The sequence below is a fragment of the Procambarus clarkii genome, chromosome 69 (assembly GCF_040958095.1).
Source record: "Procambarus clarkii isolate CNS0578487 chromosome 69, FALCON_Pclarkii_2.0, whole genome shotgun sequence".
Classification (NCBI taxonomy): domain Eukaryota; kingdom Metazoa; phylum Arthropoda; class Malacostraca; order Decapoda; family Cambaridae; genus Procambarus; species Procambarus clarkii.
Genome location: NC_091218.1, coordinates 14,459,656 through 14,484,092, shown reverse-complemented (window position 1 = coordinate 14,484,092; position 24,437 = coordinate 14,459,656).

The following is a 24,437-nucleotide window of genomic DNA, read 5'->3' as shown; positions in this document are numbered from 1 at the left end:
ATTGCTTTTTTTACTCAAATCTCTATGATCTTTTGTATGCTCTGGTACTCATGGGGAAGAGCGCATGCATAGCAGAGGACCTGTAAGAGTGTGCGTATATGCGCGCGTGAGAGTATGTATATGCGCGTGAGAGAGAGCATGCGTATATTCGCGCGTGAGTGAGTGTGCGTATATTCGCGCGTGTGTGTGTATATGCGCGCGTGAGTGTGTGTGTATTTGCGCGCGTGAGTGTGTGTGTATATGCGCGTATATGCGCACGAGAGTGTGTGTGTATATGCGCGCGTGAGTGTGTGCGTATATTCGCGCGTGAGTATGTGCATATATACGCACGTGAGTGAGAGTGTGCGTATATGCGCACGTGAGTGAAAGTGCGTATATGCGCGCGTGTGTGCGTATATGCGCGCGTGTGTGCGTATATGCGCGCGTGTGTGCGTATATGCGCCCGTGTGTGCGTATATGCGCGCATGAGAGTATGCGTATATACGCACGTGAGTGAGAGTCGTTATTACAATTATACTCCGTGAAGCCCCTGACATATCACCTTCACAATTTTAGAGAACACTTAAGGAATAAATCCCCAACTAACCAGCTTTCAACTGCACGCCGAACAATCTACATTTCATATATTTAATGACTAGTCGGAAGTCGCATTCCGTCACGCACTTGGGGTCGACTCCCCTGACGTTAACACTTCGTCGTTGATCTACACGTCTATGGTGGACGGCATTGGGTTGTTACAGCCTCGCGTATTGGGTTTGTATTCAGCACTGACGTTGACTTATTTGCTTAATTTTTTAGTTGTTAGAAATTCAGCTGTCAGGGTTATGAGGAAGTTGTGTAGAACTGAAGCACTTTTGTTTCTTGTCGTCTTGAAGTACAACTCATCTGTTTCTTGCCGTCTTGAAGTACAACTCATCTGTTTCTTGTCGTCTTGAAGTACAACTCATCTGTTTCTTGTCGTCTTGAAGTACAACTCATCTGTTTCTTGTCGTCTTGAAGTACAACTCATCTGTTTCTTGGTGTCTTGAAGTACAACTCATCTGTTTCTTGCCGTCTTGAAGTACACATTATTGACTGAACTTCTCATATGGTTGTGCTTTTGATATGACGGACGTTTGTCTTGAATGTAAAGTAAGATGAAAGCAGTTGCATAGTTCCTGATAACGGTAAAGTTCATTCCGGGGTCACTGGCCAGCCTTAACATCACATGAGACTAATCTGTCCTTACGCCATGATCACACACACACACACACACACACACACACACACACACACACACACACACACACACACACACACACACACACACGCCTGACCACGCCATCAACACGCACAAACCTTAACAAAAGTTTTCAGGAAGCATTCAAGCTGAAACGCAATTTGTCACTAGAGTTCAGAGCCTAATCTGAACGAGCAAGTCTACAGGAAAGTCTCACTGAAATAAGTGTCACCAGAAGTAGTAAAGAAGCAACTACAGGAACTGGATGTGACAAAACCCGCGGAACGAGACAAAATATCGCCTTTGATACTAAAAGAGGCAACTGAAGCATTATGCAGCCAACTTGTTATAATATTTAATTCCTCTCTAAGAATGTTCAACGTTCCTTACAGCTGGAAAATGGCTAATGAGGTGCCAATTTATATGAAAACGGGAAGACAAGAGCCGTTAATCTACGAATCAATATCACTAACTAGTATCCCTTGCAAGTTGCTAGACTGATCCGAAGCAAATAGGTAGACCATTTAAAACGGATACATTTTGACCCAAGGTATCATCAGCACGGTTTTAATGAAGGAATATTTTGTTTTACATACTTTCTGGAGTTCTAAAATAATGTGACAGAAATTATAAAAGAGAGAGAGAGGGACGGGCAGACTACATATTCCTAAACTGCCAGAAAGCACTCGGTACAGTCACTCAAAGACTTATACTCAACAAAGAGAAGCAGGTTGGCGTATCTGGAAGAGTCCTAAGGTGGGTCAGAGAGTATCTCTCAGGAAGGAAGCAGAGGGTCACAGTGAGAGCAGAGACATCAGAGTGGAGAGAGGCTACGAGTGGAGTACCACAAGGGTCTGTTCTAGGGCCCGTACTGTTTCCAATATGCCAATGACCTGACAGAGGAAATTGGCTTCTTCATGTCAATGTTTGCAGATTATACAAAACTAATGAGAGGAGTCAGGTCAAAGTTAGATTGTGATGCATTGCATGCGGATTTGGACACACTCCAGAAGCAATCTGAAAAATGACTTCTAGAATTTAACGAGGCCAAATGCAAAGTCATGAGGATTGGAACAGGAATGCGAAGACCAGTTCAGCACTATAGGAATAAGGGAAGACAGATTCTTCAATCAGAAGAAGAGAAAGACCTGTGAGGGAACATTACCCCAAATCTGATGCCAGAAGCCCACATTAGCATGATAACAACAGCTTCGTATGACATACTGGCCAAAATCCTTCAAAAACTTGGACAAAGGGGCTTTCTGGACCCTATATACGGCGAAGGTGAGGCCTACTCTCGAATATGCGTCCCCAGCATGGAACCCTTACCTGAAAAAAGTCAAAGAGAAACGGTCGGAAAATATGCAACGTGACTCATTCCTGAGCTGAGTGTATTGAATTATTAGGACAGACTGAGAGAACTGGACCTTACTACACTAAAGGAGAGGTAGGAGGGACGTGATAAACACAAATAAGATTCAAAAGAAAATTCACATGTAGACAAAGCAACACAGTTCAAAGATAGAAACAGCAAAACGAGGTGTAAAAATAGATGGAAACTAGAACAGCAAATGAGACACATTGAAGTCAGAAAGAACGAACGCGAAATGCGTCCTTCGGGTACATGTGTCACAAAGTAAAATGTTAAAATAAACATTTGGAATCTTAATTTTTCATTATTTTTTCAAGTGAAGGGGAGCATAAGAAATATAGAGAAGACGCGCGATAACCATTAATCGCAACCTTCCGGTGACATTCAGTAACACATAACTACAAGGAAAACGACTTTTAAGATATAGCACTATAAATATATATGCATATACATATATATATATATCAATATGTAAAGACAAACTTGCATAAACCACAAGCTAAGTGTATCAGAAAGACTCCTCCAGTGAAAGGTTCCAACCTTAGACTGCTAAGAGCGTATGACCCACTAACAAGTCAGAATACTTGATTTGTTAGTGGACTATAAGCTCCTAGTAGTCCATTGTAGAATGGTTCAAACCATTCTACCTCCTAGTAGAATGGTTTGAACCATTCAAGGGGTTTCTGATATATAAATATAAATATATTTTATTCCTTACAAATTTATCCCTTCCTCCCACCAAAAAAAAGTTACAAAAGATAACATAAAATGCCTCGTTTTATTATTTATTTTATATATGCATTTCATAATAATTTATATATAATAATGCTAGTAGTTACTATATATTCAATAAATGAATGAAAATAGAACTTATAATAAGGCTAGCGTGAGCACCGCCACCTGTGCACTAACACATCAATTAGAGAGGAATGAACGCTCTTTCTTGGAACTCCCGTGTTCTGAAGAGAACTCGTGAGGGTAAATCATACGGTAAATTATTTCGTAATTCAGACTTTATGGCTCTTCCTCTCTGTGCACGCAACTTATGACGACCTTGCGATTGGGTGTGCGTGTCTTCGCGTGTTATGGTGGGATCAAGTGTGTGTGTGTGTGTGTGTGTGTGTGTGTGTGTGTGTGTGTGTGTGTGTGTGTGTGTGTGTGTGTGTGTGTGTGTGTGTGTATTCACCTAGTTGTGTTTGCGGGGGTTGAGCTTTGCTCTTTCGGCCCGCCTCTCAACAGTCAATCAACTGTATACTAACTACTTTTTTTCCCCCCACACCACACACACACACCCCCCAGGAAGCAGCCCGTGACAGCTGACTAACTCCCAGGTTCCTATTTACTGCTAGGTAACAGGGGCATTCAGGGTGAAAGAAACTTTGCCCATTTGTTTCTGCTTCGTGCGGGAATCGAACCCGCGCCACAGAATTACGACTCCTGTGCGCTATCCACCAGGCTACGAGGCCCACTTACCTTTGTGTGTGTGTGTGTGTGTGAGTGTGTGTGTGCACGCACGCACTAGGTGTGATAATCCACGTGCGCGCGCTGCAGGTGTGACCAATAAACATTAAAAACTGCATGAAACACCCACTTTAATTTTCATAAAACGAAAAATTATGTAAATCTCTCGAAACCTTTGAAAAACTATTGAAATCTACCGTGAAACCCATAGATTAATTGTAAATTATAGATGTAGGAAATCCGCTTATAAGTAAAAAAAAGCTCTATCTTCCCGCCCCCCCCCCCCCCCCCCCCGCCATCCTGTACGGAAAGATAGCACAAACGGTCCGACGGAGCCTTGATCCTCGGAATCACCGACAGGTATGCAATAGGTCAGGTCTCTATTACTCGTCAAACTTGCTTCACAACGCCTACCTTACCTGCTTGGCAGGAGTGTGAACGCCATTAGTGTTGGCTCGAGTGTGGTCGGGATGGGTGTAAAAACCCTGATTGGGTTCCGTTTTGGGGCCTCCATAACTTCCCATAAAACGCAGTAGAGTTCTGGGTCAGTTAACTTTTGTACCACTACCGTGGCTATATATTAGTATACTTTGGTAGCAGTCTTTCTTGTATGTAACATATGTAGTTAAATATGACCGAAAAGGTAAGATTAATAATTCTAACACGAATCTTCTACCTACTTCAAGACCCGGAACCAATATGGAAGCAGCAAGAGGAAGTATGGGTCAATAGGCCTTCTGCAGTTACTTCCATTCATATGTTCACTTATCCAATTTATACCCATTGTTTCGTGTTCTGTCTTGTGTTTGTCACCTCACCCAAAACTTTTGTACCATATCACCTCATCCAATGGAGTATAAGTACGAAGAATTTGTGTGTAAATTAAGTCTTTGAAAATGTAATACGAATTACGAAACGCATTCAGGCGTCAGACAATTAAAAAATGAATTTCGGAGAATTGTTATTTTTATTACCACCAACAGTGAAGAAAAACATAAGAAATATTGAGAAGATTCGTGTTAGAATTATTAATATATATATATATATATATATATATATATATATATATATATATATATATATATATATATATATATATATATCCATAGATCGATCCCTAAGAACGGTATTGGCCCAACCAGGATTCGAACCCGTGCCCAGGATCGTTCTTTTATGAAATTAAATCCATCACGAGTACTTTTCATATGTCAATAATGAAATATCACTCCTGGTCACCTGACAAAGGGTGTAGTCTGCCAGGAATTTACTGTCAATTATAACAATAATTCTTTATTGCTCTGTGATACATTAACTTGTGATATTATTCATCTGCAATATATTACTGTGCGATATGTTACCCATTGATATCAAGGCCCTTTATTTCTCTAAGGAGCTCTTTCTTCCAGAACGACGTACTCTTTTAAGTTGCATTGCTAATCAGGCCTGAATGTGTTCTCAGAGCTAGCCTTCAAGAATGCTATCATCACAGACGTCTACACTTGAGCGTTGAATAAGCTTCAGGTTATTGATTTAAAATTCATCTTATTGATTTCAAATTCATCTTATTGATTTCAAATTCATCTTATTGATTTCAAATACATCTTATTGATTTAAAATTCATCTTATTGATTTAAAATTCATCTTATTGATTTAAAATTCATCTTACTGATTAAAGATTGATTTAAGATTGATTAGGATTTATCTCATTGATTGAAGATTGAATTTAAGAATATTAAGATTAATTAAGCACTAATTAAACCTTATTGATTTAACATTCATCTTATTGATTTAAGAGTCATCTTACTCATTTAATATTCATCTTATTGAATAAAGATTCATGACTTCATTGTGGTTTTCATGGAACATGAACATTGTCATGGTCCCAAACATGAGCTGCAGCTCATGTTTGCTCACCATGATGCTCGTTACCTGTGTTTCGACTTGCATGTCCTTTGATCATATTTTAGTATACCCAGCAATTAGTTTTACCCCTGTGTGCCATATTAATACCAAGCCGCAATCCAACTGAAATCTAATAATTGGTTGTCATAAGTCGGTTACAGGTTGTTTGGTGTGAATTCATGTCTCGTTCAACAAAGCAAGGATACATGTTCGCTGGATTCTCAACAACTGTGTATTGGTGTTTGAGTCTCGTTATCTATGAGTTTAGTTTTGGGATAGCTAGTGGGGGTGTATGGCACTCTTCACGAGTATTGTCAGGATGTGTATGGCACTCTTGATAAGTATTGTCAGTATGTGTATGGCACTCTTCATGTGTATGTCAGTATGTGTATGGCACTCTTGATAAGTATTGTCAGTATGTGTATGGCACTCTTGATAAGTATTGTCAGTATGTGTATGGCACTCTTCATGTGTATTGTCAGTATGTGTATGGCACTCTTGATAAGTATTGTCAGTATGTGTATGGCACTCAACTTCGGTATTGAGGGTTTGTATTCAAAACCTTCCCTCAACTAATACGTCATATTTTGTACGTCCTGATCCCCAACAAAGTACTATGCAAAGTAACGGCTCACAAACACCCACGTTCTCTATACATCGATAAGTTAGGTTAGGTTAGGGTAGATGGGACGCTTGAGTTCAAACGTTTCTTGTTAAGATAACACTCTGTACGTTGTAGTAAATCCAGAGAACGATATGTTATAATACCCATCTTGGGCACAGGGTGCTAGGGCTCTCATTAATCTATTTGGTGAAATGATCCTTATGTAGCTCTTTCTTATCAAACTTTACATATTATTTCGTCACTGTAATTGTTAATAACGGTATGTTATTTTTATATATTTCTATATATTTCTATATATGAAGAGGAATAAACGGTAAAATTGGCCAGAAACAGTTGCTGAAATGAAAGTTGAATCTCAAAAGAAATTAAAACAAAAAAAAATTCAATTTGCAAAATGCCATCAGAGATATCAAGATCAAAAATTTTATATGAAAATAGCGTGGCAAAATATGCACACGGTATACATAATACATTTTCCAAATAGTTCAGACTTAAAAGGTGTGAGAGTTTTTTATTTTAATGGGGAGTCTGTGAACAGTTCCCGACCCCACGCTGGAGCAATTGTCAGTGGACGATCACAGATATTGACAACTGCTGTTTTATGGTGTGTGTGTGTGTGTGTGTGTGTGTGTGTGTGTGTGTGTGTGTGTGTGCGTGTGTGTGTGTGTGTGTGTGCGTGTGTGTGTGTGTGTGTGTGTGTGTGTGTGTGTGTGTGCGTGTGTGTGTGTGTGTGTGTGTGTGTGTGTGTGTGCGTGTGTGTGTGTGTGTGTGTGTGTGTGTGTGTGTGTGTGTGTGTGTGTGTGTGTGTGTGTGCGTGCGTGCGTGCGTGCTCACATATGAGCTCACATTTATATGAGCAAGTTTTTTATTTCCGTCAATAATATACTTCAATAGGTGTTAAGTTACTATCATGATAGTAACTGGATGAAGGTGGAGCCAACTGTACACCAGAGCCTTTGTATGACCGGCTCACTTTAACACGTATTCACCTGAGAAATTATGTTTCAAATGCAAATCAACCTTGCAAATGAATAATCAATGATGGAGGAGATTACGCTGAGAATGGCACATTGACCATGAAGCTCTTTATGGCGGAGCAATTTGTGTTGTTCTTTCAATCTCTCTCTCTCTCTCTCTCTCTCTCTCTCTCTCTCTACCCAACCACTTGGGCTGGAATGAGCGACGGTCTCGCTTCATGCAGGTCGGAATTCGACCCCCGACCGTCCAAGTGGTTGGGCACCATTCCTTTCTCACCTGTCCCATCCCAAACCCTTATCCTGAGCCCTTCCAAGTGCTATATGGTCGTAATGGCTTGGCGCTTTCCCCTGATAGTTCTCTCTCTCTCTCTCTCTCTCTCTCTCCCTTCCATCTTCACCCCTCTCACGTTACTCATTTTACTTCTCATTCTTGGCGCCACACGTGACACCTTTAATACCCTCATGCATTACCCAAGCCAATACACAAGACACCCGCCCCACCAATCACCTCACAAGCTGCCAGTAAACAAACATGGTAATGACTTTTGCTATCTCACAGCCTCATATACGTCCATCAAGGAGCCATTACCTTAAATCATCCAAATAGTATTCAAACCTATCTGTAATCTGGTGTGGCCTGGCTACGGCATTACAGTTGCTCATGATGGGAGGGTAAGAAGTCTTGGGTTTAGTTCCACAATTGACGAAATATTATGTTATTATTTGTTATTGGAAATATTTATGTATTTTGAGATATATATGCGAGGGATGGATGTTTTTTCTGTTTCCTTTTAATTCGTTGTTATGTTTTAATGTTCATTGCTTGTTAATTTCTTCATTTTTTCATTTACACAAACACACACATACACACACACACACACACACACACACACACACACACACACACACACACACACACACACACACACACACACACAGGAACCTGTACACCTGTTGATTGACGGTTGAGAGGCGAGACCAAAGAGCCAGAACTCAACCCCCGCAAACACAACTAGGTGAGTACAGACACACACACACACACACACACACACACACACACACACACACACACACACACACACACACACACACACACACACACACACACGCACACCACACGCCTGACGACGCTAAAATTATAAGAAGGATTAAGACAGAGGTGGACAGCTTGAGGCTTCAAGAAAACCTGGAACAGCTGCAAGAATGGTCGAAAATTTGGTTGTTAGAGTTTAACCCAAGCAAATGTAATGTAATGAAGATAGGTGTAGGGAGCAGGAGACCAGATACAAGGTATCATTTGGGAGATGAAATTCTTCAAGAGTCAGAGAGAGAGAGAGAGAGAGAGAGAGAGAGAGAGAGAGAGAGAGAGAGAGAGAGAGAGAGAGAGAGAGAGAGAGAGAGAGAGAGAGAGAGAGAAGAGAGAGACAAAGAGAAAGACCTGGGGGTTGATATCACGCCAGACCTGTCCCCTGAAGTCCAAATCAAGAGGATAACATCAGCGGCATATGCCAGGTTGGCTAACATAAGAACAGCCTTTAGAAACTTGTGTACGGAATCTTTCAAAACTTTGTATACCACATATGTCAGACCAATCCTGGAGTGTTCGGCTCCAGCATGGAGTCCATATCTAGTCAAGCATATGACTAAACTGGAAATGGTTCAAAGGTTTGCCACCAGACTAGTACCCGAACTGAGGGGTATTAGCTACGAAGAAAGACTACGGGAATTAAACCTAACGTCACTGGGAGACAGAAGAGTTAGAGGGGACATGATCACCACATACAAGATTCTCATAGGAATTGATAGGGTTGATAAAAACAGACTGTTTAACTCAAGGGGCACACGCACTAGGGGGGACTCAGGTGGAAATTGAGTTCCCAAATGAGCCATAAAGACGTTAGAAATATTTTTTTTAGTGTCAGAGTAGTAGACAAATGGAATGCATTAGGAAGTGATGTGGTGGAGGCTGACTCCGTACACAGCTTCAAGTGTAGATATGATAGAGCCCAGTAGGCTCAGGAACCTGTATGGAACCTGAGGAACAGTTGAGAGGCGGGACCAAAGAGCCAGAGTTCAACCCTCGCAAGCACAGCTAGGTGCTGTGCAAGTACAACTAGGTAAGTACAACTAGGTAAGTACAACTAGGTAAGTACAACTAGGTAAGTACACACACACACACACACACACACACACTCATATATGCATTTTTTTAAATATTATGTAAACTAGTCTAAAACTATATTGAAAAGAATACAATAAAAATTTGTTTAACCCAACTGCCAAAACCAAAGTTGTAGTGGTAGAACTTTTCTGGTAGAAATTAGGTAAAAGCGAGTTATGAATGTACGCATCCAGAGCTCTGCTTGGACTACTGGGGCCAGCGTTCATATATGGTAGCGAGGCAATGGTGTGGTAAGTGAATACCTTTGAACAGTTGTGTGGTATTAGGAGACTAGACAGAGTAAGGAATGAAAATGATAAGTTAAGATGTGAAGGGCAGTAGCAAATAAACCGAAAGATTTAGTAGAAGATACCGAGATGGTTAGGTCATGTTGAAGGAATGGATGATGGAAGACTGGAAAAAAATATTTTATTCTGATTAAATTGAGGGAAGAAGGAGATCGACAACACGATAGTGGGAGGACATAGTTAACAATGAGGAATCGTGGAATGATTGTGTTATGACGAAAGAAGTGTAAACAACTATTGAGATACGTAAAGAAACAAAGCATGGGGAAAAGCTGTTTACAAGGATGAAATGAATGTATTTGTATATGTTATTTCATGCAATTCACGAGGCGTTCGAAGCTCATACAAAGCGGTGCGTTGGTGTTATGTATGAGAGACAATACATATTAGTACACAGATGGGAATCTCAGGACAGCAGTGGTTATGATATTGGCTCATTTCAGTTCTTAACCACATTACTGAGGCTCCGCCTTTCCAAATGTGTGGGGAAAGTCTTGTACTTCAGGTCTTGTACCCTGAAGCTTTTCATTCTTCGGGGTACAAGACCCCGACGCATGTAACCAGACTGTGGGTTTCTCTACTGAGAAATGTAGATTTGTCTTTCCAGGACTGTGAATTCACCTCAACATAAACAAATCCATAAGCATAAGCTCAGTCGATTAAGGCAAGCGTCAGGGATTATCTCGGACGTAGGTTCGAATCCTCGTCACGGCCCTTGTGGATTTGTTCATTGATACATCACGGTATTGTGATTTGTGTGTGTCACCTCAACATATTTCCGAAACAAAGAGTTTCCAGCTGGATTGGAGGAAAAATCTACACACCTTACGGATTAAAACAAATCCTCAACAGCTACGCAGTTTAAGAAGCGTTATTGCTGTAAATAAATTACAAGTCCGTGGACTGTTCCTGGTACCATGAACGATTCGTACTTGATTGTTGCCATACGCAGCACGCTATTCATTTTCACTTCTGTGATGATTACAAACACTCTATCAAATATATCTTTCTTATAAAACAGATTTTCCAAGAACACTCTAAGATATTAAAACTTGGAAGTTTTCTCAAGATATGGATATCGATTATAGATATATATTTATTGTGGTCTTAGATATTCTCAGAACACAACATGTAGGAATCGTCAAGGAAATTGCATGGCGAACGTATATAAAAGTCTTACTTACGATCTTGAATCTATCCAACGGATTGCAAAGTATATTAGTTGAACGAAATCAAATGACCTTAAAGGAATTGGTTTACGCGGAAAGTCAGCATATTTTGCAATTATGTTCATATTCAATATCTGTAACAAATGGATTTTTTTGTACGAATCATAACGCCCAGAAAATCTTCCGAGCAGAGAGCAGAAATCATAACTACGTACCAAGGGCCATCCCAGACGCACGCATATGTATCTTACATATACATCACGCCACTGTAGTCTCTGTGACTCTAACACTGTTTCTAATATATATATTTTGTAACGAGTTTACATTTGATGAACTGTTCACAAGAAATCCTTGATTTCTTACCAAGGATAAGCCTTGTCAAGCTTAGCCTTATCATGACTAAGCTATTGGGTCTAAGCTTGGTGTAAGGGGATACACCATTGGATCTAAGCTTGGTGTAAGGGGATACACCATTGTATCTAAGCTTGGTGTAAGGGATACACCATTGGATCCAAGCTTGGTGTAAGGGATACACCATTGGATCCAAGCTTGGTGTAAGGGATACACCATTGGATCCAAGCTTGGTGTAAGGGATACACCATTGGATCTAAGCTTGGTGTAATGGATACACCAATGGATCTAACTTGGTGTAAGGGATACACCACTGAACCTTAGTTTGATGTTATTGCTACACCTCTGGATCAAAGCTTTATCTCAGACTTACACCACTGAATCTAAGTGTGTTGTAAGGGTTATACCACTGAACCTAGACTTGGTGTAAAGGCTACACCACTGGATCTTGCCAAGGTGTTAAGATTTAACGCTAATGATTTTCAGGGTCATTAAGGCGGTAATTCACATTTTTATAGTCTTAAAAACAACATTTATCAGAGTTTACGAAAACTCTTAGTGATTATACGCTTAAAAATACACCACACAGTGCATACATATACGCGGGGATACACACCTCGTGTATACATACGTGGAGAAATACACCTCTCAGTGTATACATACAAGGAGTATACCTATATGAAAAAGTACAAATCTCAGTGCATTTTCATGGAGAATTACACTTCTTAGATTACATATACACAGCACACTACACTTCCTAGTGTATATACATGGAGAAGTAGTACTCACAGTGTATATATATGAACACTTAATATTGACAGTATATATGAACAGGGAGAACTACATATTTCAGTGTAATTCGTGCCTTTACAACATGTATGCACAAATCATACAGTATAAAATGCACTTAGAAATATACACCTTTGTGTATATTCGAATCATACCGTTCCGTCTTAACAACACCCGAATGGATACGATTCTAAAAGATGTGTATATATATATATATATATATATATATATATATATATATATATATATATATATATATATATATATACATATATATATATATATATATATATGTATATATAATATTACGATAAGAATATTGAAGGGGTTTCCTGAGAAATACGAACATTACTACAAGCAACGAGCGTCGGCACCTCTGGTGAGCGTTGGTGACTGTTGTCTGGTAACGTAGCGGTCGTAAGTGTCAAGGGAACTTTTGTGAAGGCAGCAGTTTACGTCCTGTGGCGCGACTAGCGAGCGAGGCGGCCTGCAAGACGGCGCCCTCGCTACAGAGGTCCTTCCCCCTCACCCTTCACCTTCCTCCCACACCCTTCACCTTCCTCCCACACCCTTCACCTTCCCCCTCACTCTTCACCTTCCTCCCACACCCTTCACCTTCCTCCCACACCCTTCACCTTCCCCCTCACTCTTCACCTTCCTCCCACACCCTTCACCTTCCCCCACACCCTTCACCTTCCCCCACACCCTTCACCTTCCTCCACACCCTTCACCTTCCCCCACACCCTTCACCTTCCCCCCACACCCTTCACCTTCCTCCACACCCTTCACCTTCCCCCACACCCTTCACCTTCGTGAAAACGAGTGAGGGAGAGAGTGTGGGAGAGCGAGGGCGAGTGAGGGGGAGTGAGAACGAGAAACGAGTGAGGGAGAGCGAGAACCAAGGAAGGGAGAGTGAGAACGAATGAGGGAGAGCGAGAGAAATATTAGTTGTTACACCCTTCGTACGAGTTACCAAGTAACGCTGCCACCACCCTGAGGTACCGGATTGGGGACCGGAGTGAGATTCGTAGGACTTGTAGATGGTATAAACCTACCAGGACAGGTGTAGGGGACAATTGAACGGTACAAGGATCCTGGCCTGTCACTCGAATAATCCTGACCACTTGGGGAACTATAAAGTACACAGGAATAAGGCGGAACACAGCCAATACTAACACCACAACAAGAGACGGACGGGTGGGAGAAGTACTGGATAATTATGAACACTTGGTCACTAGGGCAAAGGGGACGGTAGGCCCAATATCACTAAGACAAGCAACCATTAATACACACGGGAATGACACTTGACAATATATGACTTTATTTGAAACAATTAAATAGACACTTTCCTAACTATATTCTCTAACAGAGTCAAAGAATAAATGAATGATGAGGTGGTTTAGTTCAAGAGAGCCGTACTTACTCGAATGGTGTTCCACAATTTTCCTCGAGACGATGTTTTCTCTCGTTGTCCACCCACACCGTCCTCCTGACCTCCTCCCACTCTACTGTGTGCTTCCCTGATCTCCTGCTCCCCAGCTGAACATGAAGGGTTGTATTTGATGTGGAGGGATTAATTCCTGTAAATTATCATGACGGCATCAACTCTGACCTCCTCGTGACTCAGTGACCGTCGACCTGCCCCCATGGTTAACTTGTACAGAGGTGAAACTTTTCCATTGTCTGGCGCCACGCCTGTGGCTTGTTCATGCTGTTATGATGTTCATGTTGTTCTGCTATGTACTGCTCTCGTGTTACATATGTTAGACGACATCATTTGAACGTAACGTGTGTTAGACGACATCATTTGAACGTAACGTGTGTTAGACGACATCATTTGAACATGTCGCATGTTTGACGACACACATATGCAAACTCAAATATGCAGTGAGTTTTAGTTCCAAATTCAAAACCCCCAAATACTAACGAAGGAACTTTCTCTGCCATTATGAGGAAAATTCAGTCAAAAATTAAAAGATATTTAACACTATAGTCATAAACTGTATTTGTTTTTCATTACCGCATGAGTGTTTTGTGTCCAGGTAACACTGTGAAAAGCCCAAGTGACTATTGCAAAGCTGTGAACCACTTAGTACACTGTGGGCAACACAGTGGGAACACAAAGTGACTGTTGCAACACACGGCAACGTTTAAACCCCAGGAAATATCAAGGAACGTTTAAACCCCGGTTAATATCAAGGAACGTTTAGACCCCGGTTAATATCAAGGAACGTTTAGACCTCGGTTAATATCAAGGAACGTTTAGACCCCGGTTAATATCAAGGAACGTTTAGACCTCGGTTAATATCAAGGAACGTTTAGACCCGGTTAATATCAAGGAACGTTAGACTCCGGTTAATATCAAGGAACGTTTAAACCCCGGTTAATATCAAGGAACGTTTAGACACTGGAGATTACCTGGTAAACACGGGAACATGTGTTCTCGGGTCACTCAAATATAAGTTATTTGCCTCTTTTTTCCAGTATTTTTGTTAAATAACCAAACAATCTCCGCTTTTGTACAACAGCTGAAGGACAAGCGGCGTCAACAGTTGACGAGTTGACGGGAAAGGAGTTGAGGAGATAAGTGATGGAACAGACTTAACACCGAGATAATGCCATTTCCATTCCAAAAGGAATTAATTAAATACGAAACAACATAAGTAGAACAGGAAAGAAGAAAAATACTAAAATGAACAAAAGAAAAGAAATAAGCAAGAGAGAACTAAAGACACAAAGTAGATAAGAACACAAGTGAAAGGAGAAAAGCACAGTCAGATTGCTACGTCAGATTCCGCTTGATAAGAAGATTAGAGCATTAACACAATATACTGACAAAGGCAAGATTCAACAGCAACAGCGCCAGGACTAAGACTCAAGCCGGCTCTTCTGCATATCAACACAACAGCATAATATAACGAACAGCATTCGCTGCTGCGGGTGTCTTAGGAGTTTTTCATGAGTAAAGTGGCCGTTTTCTTGCTTTTGTAGTAAAGTTTTATGTAGTTAGTTAGAACGCCTAGAAAGACACCAACGTCGTCTATGCCTTCACATGCCCACTTGGGGATTGTCAGCTCCAAAGATCTCAGTATATAGGCAAGACAACAATGTCTTTCCAGGCGATTAGCAATGCACAAACAACAGGGCTCCGTTAAGGAACATATAATCTCTTCTCACAACCAGACCATCACCAGAGAAATCTTAACAAGCAACTCAGAAATCATCGATAGATACAGCGATAGCAGGAGACTCGACATTAGCAAGGCACTACACATCAAAAAGTCAACACCAGCAATCAACAGCCAATTAACATATAACTAACTATATATCTACCCGCTTCAAGACCCCGAACCAACATAGAAGCAGCAAGAGAAAATATGGGCCAATAGGCCTTCTGTAGTTACTTTCATTCTTATGTTCTCAAATACAATTTATACCCGTGATTCGTGTTCTATCTTTTGTCACCTCACCCAAAAACGCTTCTGTCATATCACCTCACTCAAAATGAATATAAGCATGAAATGATATGTGTAAACCTGTCTTTGAAAATGTGAGAAGTCCTTGCGAAAAGCTTTTCGGCGTCAGACCATAAATAAAAAAAGAGAGAAAATCAACTTTGGAGAGTTAAGAGTTAATTTTTCAATTACCCCGACAGTGAAGAAAAACGTAAGAAATATTGAGAGGATTCGTGTTAGAATCACAATTATTACCCTTTCGGTTATATTCAACAACACATGTTTACAAGAAAGACTGCTACCAAAATATATTAATGAACAAATCCACAAGGGCCGTGACGAGGATTCGAGCCTACATCCGAGAGGATCCCAGGCGCTGCCTTACGACTGAACTGAGGTTCGAATCCTCGTCACGGCTATATATATATATATATATATATATATATATATATATATATATATATATATATATATATATATATAATATATATATAATATATATAATATATATATATATATATATATATATAATATATATATAATATATATAATATATATATATATATATATATATATATATATATATATATATGTCGTACCTAGTAGCCAGAACTCACTTTTTGGCCTACTATGCAAGGTCCGATTTGCCTAATAAGCCAAGTTTTCCTGAATTAATAATTTTTTTCTATTTTCTTTCTTATGAAATGATAAAGCTACCCATTTCATTATGTATGAGGTCAATTTTTTTTTATTGGAGTTAAAATTAACGTAGATATATGACCGAACCTAACCAACCCTACCTAACCTAACCTAACCTATCTTTATAGGTCAGGTTTGGTTAGGTAGCCGAAAAAGTTAGGTTAGGTTAGGTTAGGTAGGTTAGGTAGTCGAAAAACAATTAATTCATGAAAACTTGGCTTATTAGGCAAAACGGGCCTTGAATAGTAGGCTGAGAAGTGCGTTCTGGCTACTAGGTACGACATATATATATATATATATATATATATATATATATATATATATATATATTAAAAAAATGTTCAACAATAACGAGGAAGAGCAAAATATATATATAAATATTAAAGTTCATAAAGCAAGGTAGAGTAAAACCAGTAAGATCAGCAGACCAACAATACCACAATATACAAGAGAAGTCAGGTACAATGCCAGAATATACAAGAGAAGTCAGGTACAATACCACAATATACAAGAGAAGTCAGGTACAATGCCAGAATATACAAGAGAAGTCAGGTACAATACCACAATATACAAGAGAAGTCAGGTACAATGCCAGAATATACATATTCACCTCCATCAATGTAAGAAGGCAAAATATACATATTTCGTCTTCTTACAGATTATTTTAGATTTCTGTTCCTAAATACACGTGCATCTTCGTAATCATCACTATCATTTTCAGTCTCACTTTCTCCTCCTTGACCTTATTCGCCTTGACCTTGACACATATTCGCACCTTTACCTTCTTGATTCTCAAACTCAGCTGTATTATCACTTTCCTCTTCACACTTGTCATAACATCTCTGTCTCTCCTGAATCTTTATCATCATCTCCTTAATGCTCTTCCTTATCTTCACAATTATCTTCGCCTTCATTTGTAGTACAGTCATCACATCTTCTTTCTCATTTTCACTTTCACATTTATCCTATTTATCTATTTTACTTTCACGCTCAGCCTTACTTTCAACATCATCTCTTCCTTAGTCTTGACCCTCATTTTCAGTTTCATCTTCCCATTTACCCCTACAATTATCACCTTCAACTCCGCATTCACCTCTTATACTGATCATGTTCACTCTCACCTCTGCCTTAACCCTCACTTTCATCTTCACATTCAACCCCAGCATTCATCTCTTTCAACCTTCACGTTCACCCTCACCTTCACTTTAATCTTCACGCTTTTACCCACACCTTCACTTCCCTGCATCAGTGTCACCCTCACTGTCACCCTCAGTGTCACCCTCAGTGTCACCCTCAGTGTCACCCTCAGTGTCACCCTCAGTGTCACCCTCAGTGTCACCCAACTGGACACCGACACGCCCCAGCCAGCAAAACTTTCGTCCGTCGGAGGCTTCTTATACCGACATTTTAACAAATAAATGTTTTCCTCTGAAAAGAACTTTTGGAATAGTAAAAAATGCGAGGCCCGCGTGAGGAGCTGAGACGAATGTAAACAACAGTTGTTCTTGGAATAATCTACGGCTATAAGAGAGAATGTCTGTCTGTCTGTCTGTCTGTCTGGCTGTCTGTCTGTCTGTCTGTCTGTCTGTCTGGCTGTCTGTCTGTCTGTCTGTCTGGCTGTCTGTCTGTCTGTCTGGCTGTCTGGCTGGCTGTCTGGCTGTCTGGCTGGCTGGCTGTCTGTCTGTCTGTCTGTCTGTCTGGCTGTCTGTCTGTCTGTCTGTCTGGCTGTCTGGCTGGCTGGCTGGCTGTCTGTCTGTCTGTCTGTCTGTCTGTCTCTTACTGTTTACTCTTTAAATGCAAAAAAGCAGTGTTCCCAATGTAGAGTGAGATGTCAAACGTGTATATAATAATAATTCAGAAAAAAATTAAGAGTAGCTGGAAGGTTAAATTTAAGTAATGTTATGTCTTAGATTTCAATTCCTTAAATATGATTTTCGTGAACTGCTTCCTTGCCTTAGTTTCTTAATATTAAGGTGAATATACATCTGTGGTATGTTGATTTTTTTCTGTTGAGACAAAGTGTTTTTATGATAACTTCTTCAAAGTCGGTGTAGAGGTAGTAAGGTTTTACAGTAATTTGACGAATGTGTTATAGTTTGAGCCGCGAGAATTATTGTATCTGAGGAGAGCGATTCATCTTGTAGGAAAATGAAAGAATGTGCGGGAGGTTGAGAGAACCACCCTCGTCCCTACACCCACCCTCGTCCCTACACCCACCCTCGTCCCTACACCCACCCTCGTCCCTACACCCACCCTCGTCCCTACACCCACCCTCGTCCCTACACCCACCCTCGTCCCTACACCCACCCTCGTCCCTACACCCACCCTCGTCCCTACACCCACCCTCGTCCCTACACCCACCCTCGTCCCTACACCCACCCTCGTCCTACACCCACCCTCGTCCCTACACCCACCCTCGTCCCTACACCCACCCTCGTCCCTACACCCACCAGAACTCAACATGACCTGCTACTTGATTACGTCACGTTGCAATCGTCGTGCAAAAGCGTTATGATATATAATGCGTCAACAGTGTACGAATCCTCTCACTGCAGACCACTAGAGTGACCTAACACTACAGAGTACGAGTACTCACAGTGCAGACCACAAGAGTGACCTAACACTACAGAGTACGAGTACTCTCACTGCAGACCACAAGAGTGACCTAACACTACAGAGTACGAGTACTCACTGCAGACCACAAGAGTGACCTAACACTACAGAGTACGAGTACTCACAGTGCAGACCACAAGAGTGACCTAACACTACAGAGTACGAGTACTCTCACTGCAGACCACAAGAGTGACCTAACACTACAGAGTACGAGTACTCACAGTGCAGACCACTAGAGTGACCTAACATTACAGAGTACGAGTACTCACACTGCAGACCACAAGAGTGACCTAACACTACAGAGTACGAGTACTCTCACTGCAGACCACAAGAGTGACCTAACACTACAGAGTACGAGTACTCACAGTGCAGACCACTAGAGTGACCTAACATTACAGAGTACGAGTACTCACACTGCAGACCACTAGAGTGCCCTAACACTACAGAGTACGAGTACTCACAGTGCAGACCACTAGAGTGCCCTAACACTACAGAGTACGAGTACTCACAGTGCAGACCACTAGAGTGACCTAACACTACAGAGTACGAGTACTCACTGCAGACCACTAGAGTGACCTAACACTACAGAGTACGAGTACTCACTGCAGACCACTAGAGTGACCTAACACTACAGAGTACGAGTACTCACAGTGCAGACCACTAGAGTGCCCTAACACTACAGAGTACGAGTACTCACAGTACACACCACTACACGACCCGCCACTCAGCCTTAACATTCACTCGAGTACTCTAGTGACGCTCTGTCAAACAAATTACCCGGTTCATTAGCACGTAAGTTTTCTAAGTTTAACTTTCAGCATCAAACCCATGACGTGAAGAGTGATTAATGTGGATGGTCGTTCAGCTCAGGGATCTTCTTGAGGTTATCTTGAGATGATTTCGGGGCTTTAGTGTCCCCGCGGCCCGGTCCTCGACCAGGCCTCCACCCCCAGGAAGCAGCCCGTGACATCTGACTAACTCCCAGGTACCTATTTTACTGCTTGGTAACAGGAGCATTGGATGAAAGAAACTCTGCCCATTGTTTCTCGCCGGCGCCTGGGATCGAATCCAGGACCACAGGATCACAAGTCCAGCGTGCTGTCCGCTCGGCCGACCGGCTCCCTGATGGCCAAATATGGCCAAATATATCATTGTTAATCGATTTTTTTACTCATTATCTCATTCAAATCTCATTTTGTTTTAAATATATACAAATAAAACACTAAACTCTGAATACAAATTGTAAATTTATACTTAAATAGAAGTTTGATTCTAATCAAAGTATTAATTATCTAAAGAGTAGGTTGCAAGAGTTTGAAATAATGTTATCAGAAACATTATGATAAAGGACCTATAGATAACGGAAATATATTTCCATCCTTTGGTATAACTTACACTTGTTCTGGAAGAGTCCATGACGAATATGTGAACAAAAATTAACTGAAAACGACAGGAGATACGCGCGATGGTCCTGGAGAATTGCATCTGGCTGAAGTATAAATTAGGAGGCGAGCAAGTTCTAAGCCCTGGCTCTAATGTTATTGCTGTCGTCTCTCACTTGAGAGCCCCGCGCCTACAACACGCGCTCTAATAAACTCATAAAACCGTGCCTTAAACAGCTTTATGTATTATTTACAGCATCGCAGTGGCCCTTGAACAGCTAATACCTTTCAAAGCAAATATTGACGAAGAGCGCTAACTTTGGGCCGTAATTTCCAGCGCCCGAGCGACCGGTTTTACCTGACTTTCTGCCGGCATCCGGCTGAAGGCAGCGGGATTTATCGGTTCCAGTACCGTCCTTCCGACTGTCCATAAATGTTTACACCAGCCTGATCATTCAGGGAAGCTGGCGATAACCGGAGGGTTTTCGCCAAAGGATGAAAATTGCTGAAACCCACCAGCTCAGGCACCTTGATGGTTATCTTGAGGTTATCTTGAGATGATTTCGGGGCTTAGTGTCTCCGCGGCCCGGTCCTCGGCCAAGCCTCCACCCCCAGGAAGCAGCCCGTGACAGCTAACTAACTCCCAGGTACCTATTTACTGATAGGTAACAGGGGCATCAGGGGTGAAAGAAACTCTACCCATTGTTTCTCGCCGGCGCCCGGGATTGAACCCGAGACCACAGGATCACGCGTCTAGTGTTCTGTCCACTCAGCCACCGGCTGCCTACTGACTATAGTTTCCTCCATGCTATAGTGACTTCCCACCGCTGGTGGCGTACCAGTCAAGGACCCCATGCCATAGTTATGGAGGCCTGTCACCTATATTTCCTTCCAGGTATAGTGGCCCGCTAACTAAAGTAACCTGCCATGTATAGTGCCTTCAAGTTATGGTGCCCTCCATGTTCCGAAGCCGAATGGTATTCTGAGAATATATGAGAATATATTCTGAGAATATATAAAGCCTAGTTCGAGCAATTCTGAGGGAGAAAATTAGTGTTCTAGCGACAGCCGATTGATTATACGGTATGAGTCTCAGAGCCCAGCCCTTGTATGAGTCTCAGACCCCAGCCCTTGCGATTCAGCAGCACAGTCACAAAAAGCACTCAGCGACGCATGAAAGTGAACACCCACATATACACTAAAGCACACATAAAAGCGCGCACAATTTTAAATCAAATTCTAAATTACCATGATGAGAGATGGAGGGAAATCAGAGTATAGTTATATAAGTTTGGGTAATTTATAACATTGTTTTTATTAAGTCAAGGAACCACACTCAACACAGCATCCAGTCTCTATCAGTCACTGTTCTCCAGTCTCCCGCTCTCTGACTGTACTACAGTTAATACACTACCTAGCCTTAACCCCCCCCCCCCCCACGGTCTCAGAGATTGTACTACAGCTAATACACTCACTAGCTACAATAGCCTTGACAACAGACGCTATACTGCACACATTAATTATGTACTGTAAAACCGTATCCAACATTTGCTCATTTGTGTTCTGTGTTCGATGAACAAATAATCAATTAACTAATGCTGGAGAGTGAACACAGATTGTCTGATCATCTACGCATGTCAGAGCGTTCTCGTGTTCTGCACGAACTAGGAAACTTCCTACAACTCTGTTCTAGGAAGCCATAAAAGATGAAGAACGTGTTCTACACCCGTTTTCACACACTGTCCTTCCCATCCCCGGTCTCCAAACACCTCTCTCATTCCCCACGGTCTCCTCACCCCGCCACACTCCCCCCCTCTCCCCATGTCTCCACATACCCTCCAGCTACACGCCACCCTCAAAATTTCAGTCTCATTTCCACACCCGTAACTCCCTCTCCACACCATCCCATAACTCCCTCTCTAAACAACCCCATTCCTCCCTACTCTTATACCTTCCTATCATTTTCCCTATACACTTAGTCATTATCCCTATACACTATCACCATCACTGTAACCAACTGGTTACCCTTAGAACGCAAAATCTGTTATTGTAATCATAAGGTCTACGGACTCGGCGCTGAAACTTTCACTTACACAGAATTCGTGAAGGATGAGGCATTGGGGCCGAGGCCGCCCTTCACACAGGGCACTGGAGTGACACCGACCCCGCTAGGTCACCATCACTCCTGCAAGCTTTAGTGAAGCTAGCCGCAAGCGTCTGGTAGACAACCTCAAACAGACGGACATTCTTAAATTATACAAGGAGGGATACCTAGCAGGGCCTGTGATAGTCTGTCTATCCTACCACCACAATTCAACCCCTCTTCGTTTACCCTTTCCCCATATCACCCTTTTTCTCCTAGTTTCCCTCCTTCCCCCCCTTTTCCTTTCCTTACTCACCCACTCTCCTCTCTTCATCCCCTACCCCCGTTCCCCCTCTCTACCCTCTCTTCTCACCAATTTCCCCCCTTCCTCCAACCCTCCCATTTGCTCAGCCACTTGGCCTGGACGGTAGAGCGACGGTCTCGCTTCATGCAGTTCGGCGTTCAATCACTGACTGTCCATGTGGTTAGGCACCATTCCTTTCCCCCAGTCGCATCCCTAATCCTTATCCTAATCCCTTCCGAGTTTCTCCTCTCTCTCCTTCTCTCAGAGAATATAATGTGATCACTAAAACCTCTAGGGAATGACAGCAGTTCACACGTGAATCCGTGAAAAGCGTATGGGTCTCTATAAATGCTAATATTTCTTAAAAAATAAATAACTTAGGCCGACCCTGACCAGCCTTTGTCTGTCCTGTAACCCAAACCATTTCCTCTGCAAAGTTGCATGAAGTTTGCAACATTCGTCTGGCCAACAACATTGGACAGAGAGACACATTCTCTCTCTTGAAGTGTACACACACACACACACACACACACACACACACACACACACACACACACACACACACACACACACACACATATATATATATATATATATATATATATATATATATATATATATATATATATATATATATATATATATATATTTTGTGTGGCACTTTGCTTTTTTCCCATCAATATATACAAGTATTGTATTGCACCATTAGGTTTTAATGATGTGTTGATTAACAAGAAAGCGTTCAATTAATTTCGTGTTTCATTTCTTTTCGTGGTTTTACATTTTTTACATTATTCATCACTTTTTTCATTTTTTCATTAGTTATAGTTCACATGTGTGTGTGTGTGTGTGTGTGTGTGTGTGTGTGTGTGTGTGTGTGTGTGTGTGTGTGTGTGTGTGTGTGTGTGTAAATATGCACAAAGTCACAACACACTCGATCTAACTGAACCTAATTAAAATCAAACCTAATTAAAATAAAATGAAATCTTAGTGTGTTTCGCCTGGCAATGAGCCCTGACACAGACACTGAGGATAGAGTCGCCCCACACTTGGCCCGAACGGAAGTGAGTCAAGAGAAATCACACAATTTATAACCCTTTCCAAATACACTAAAAATTAAAAACAAACCTCATAGTCAAAGGCTGCAGAGTTCAAATGCAATCTGAAGCCTAACTGTTCAATAGAAAACGGTAGAACATCCACCGTAATTAATAATTAAATTTCCTGAATAAAAAAGGCAATTGAAAGAAAGGGAAAATAAGAGAATATAAAACTCATCATCGGATGAGTTGAAATTATTAATTTGCCTTTTATTTATTAATTTGCTTATTAATTTGTTTATTATTACAAATTTGTTTATTGATTTGCCTTTTTTGTAGAGTTAATTTAATTAGAGTGTGGTGTGAGGTCCACAGCACAGCTGCTAAGTTGTCACCAACACCTCCCTTCCCCCTTGTGTGTGATGGAATGTCTCCCATAAATCACACACACACACACACACACACACGCGCGCGCGCGCGCAGAGGACAACAGGATTACATGCAACAGAGCTAGGAACGATTACATT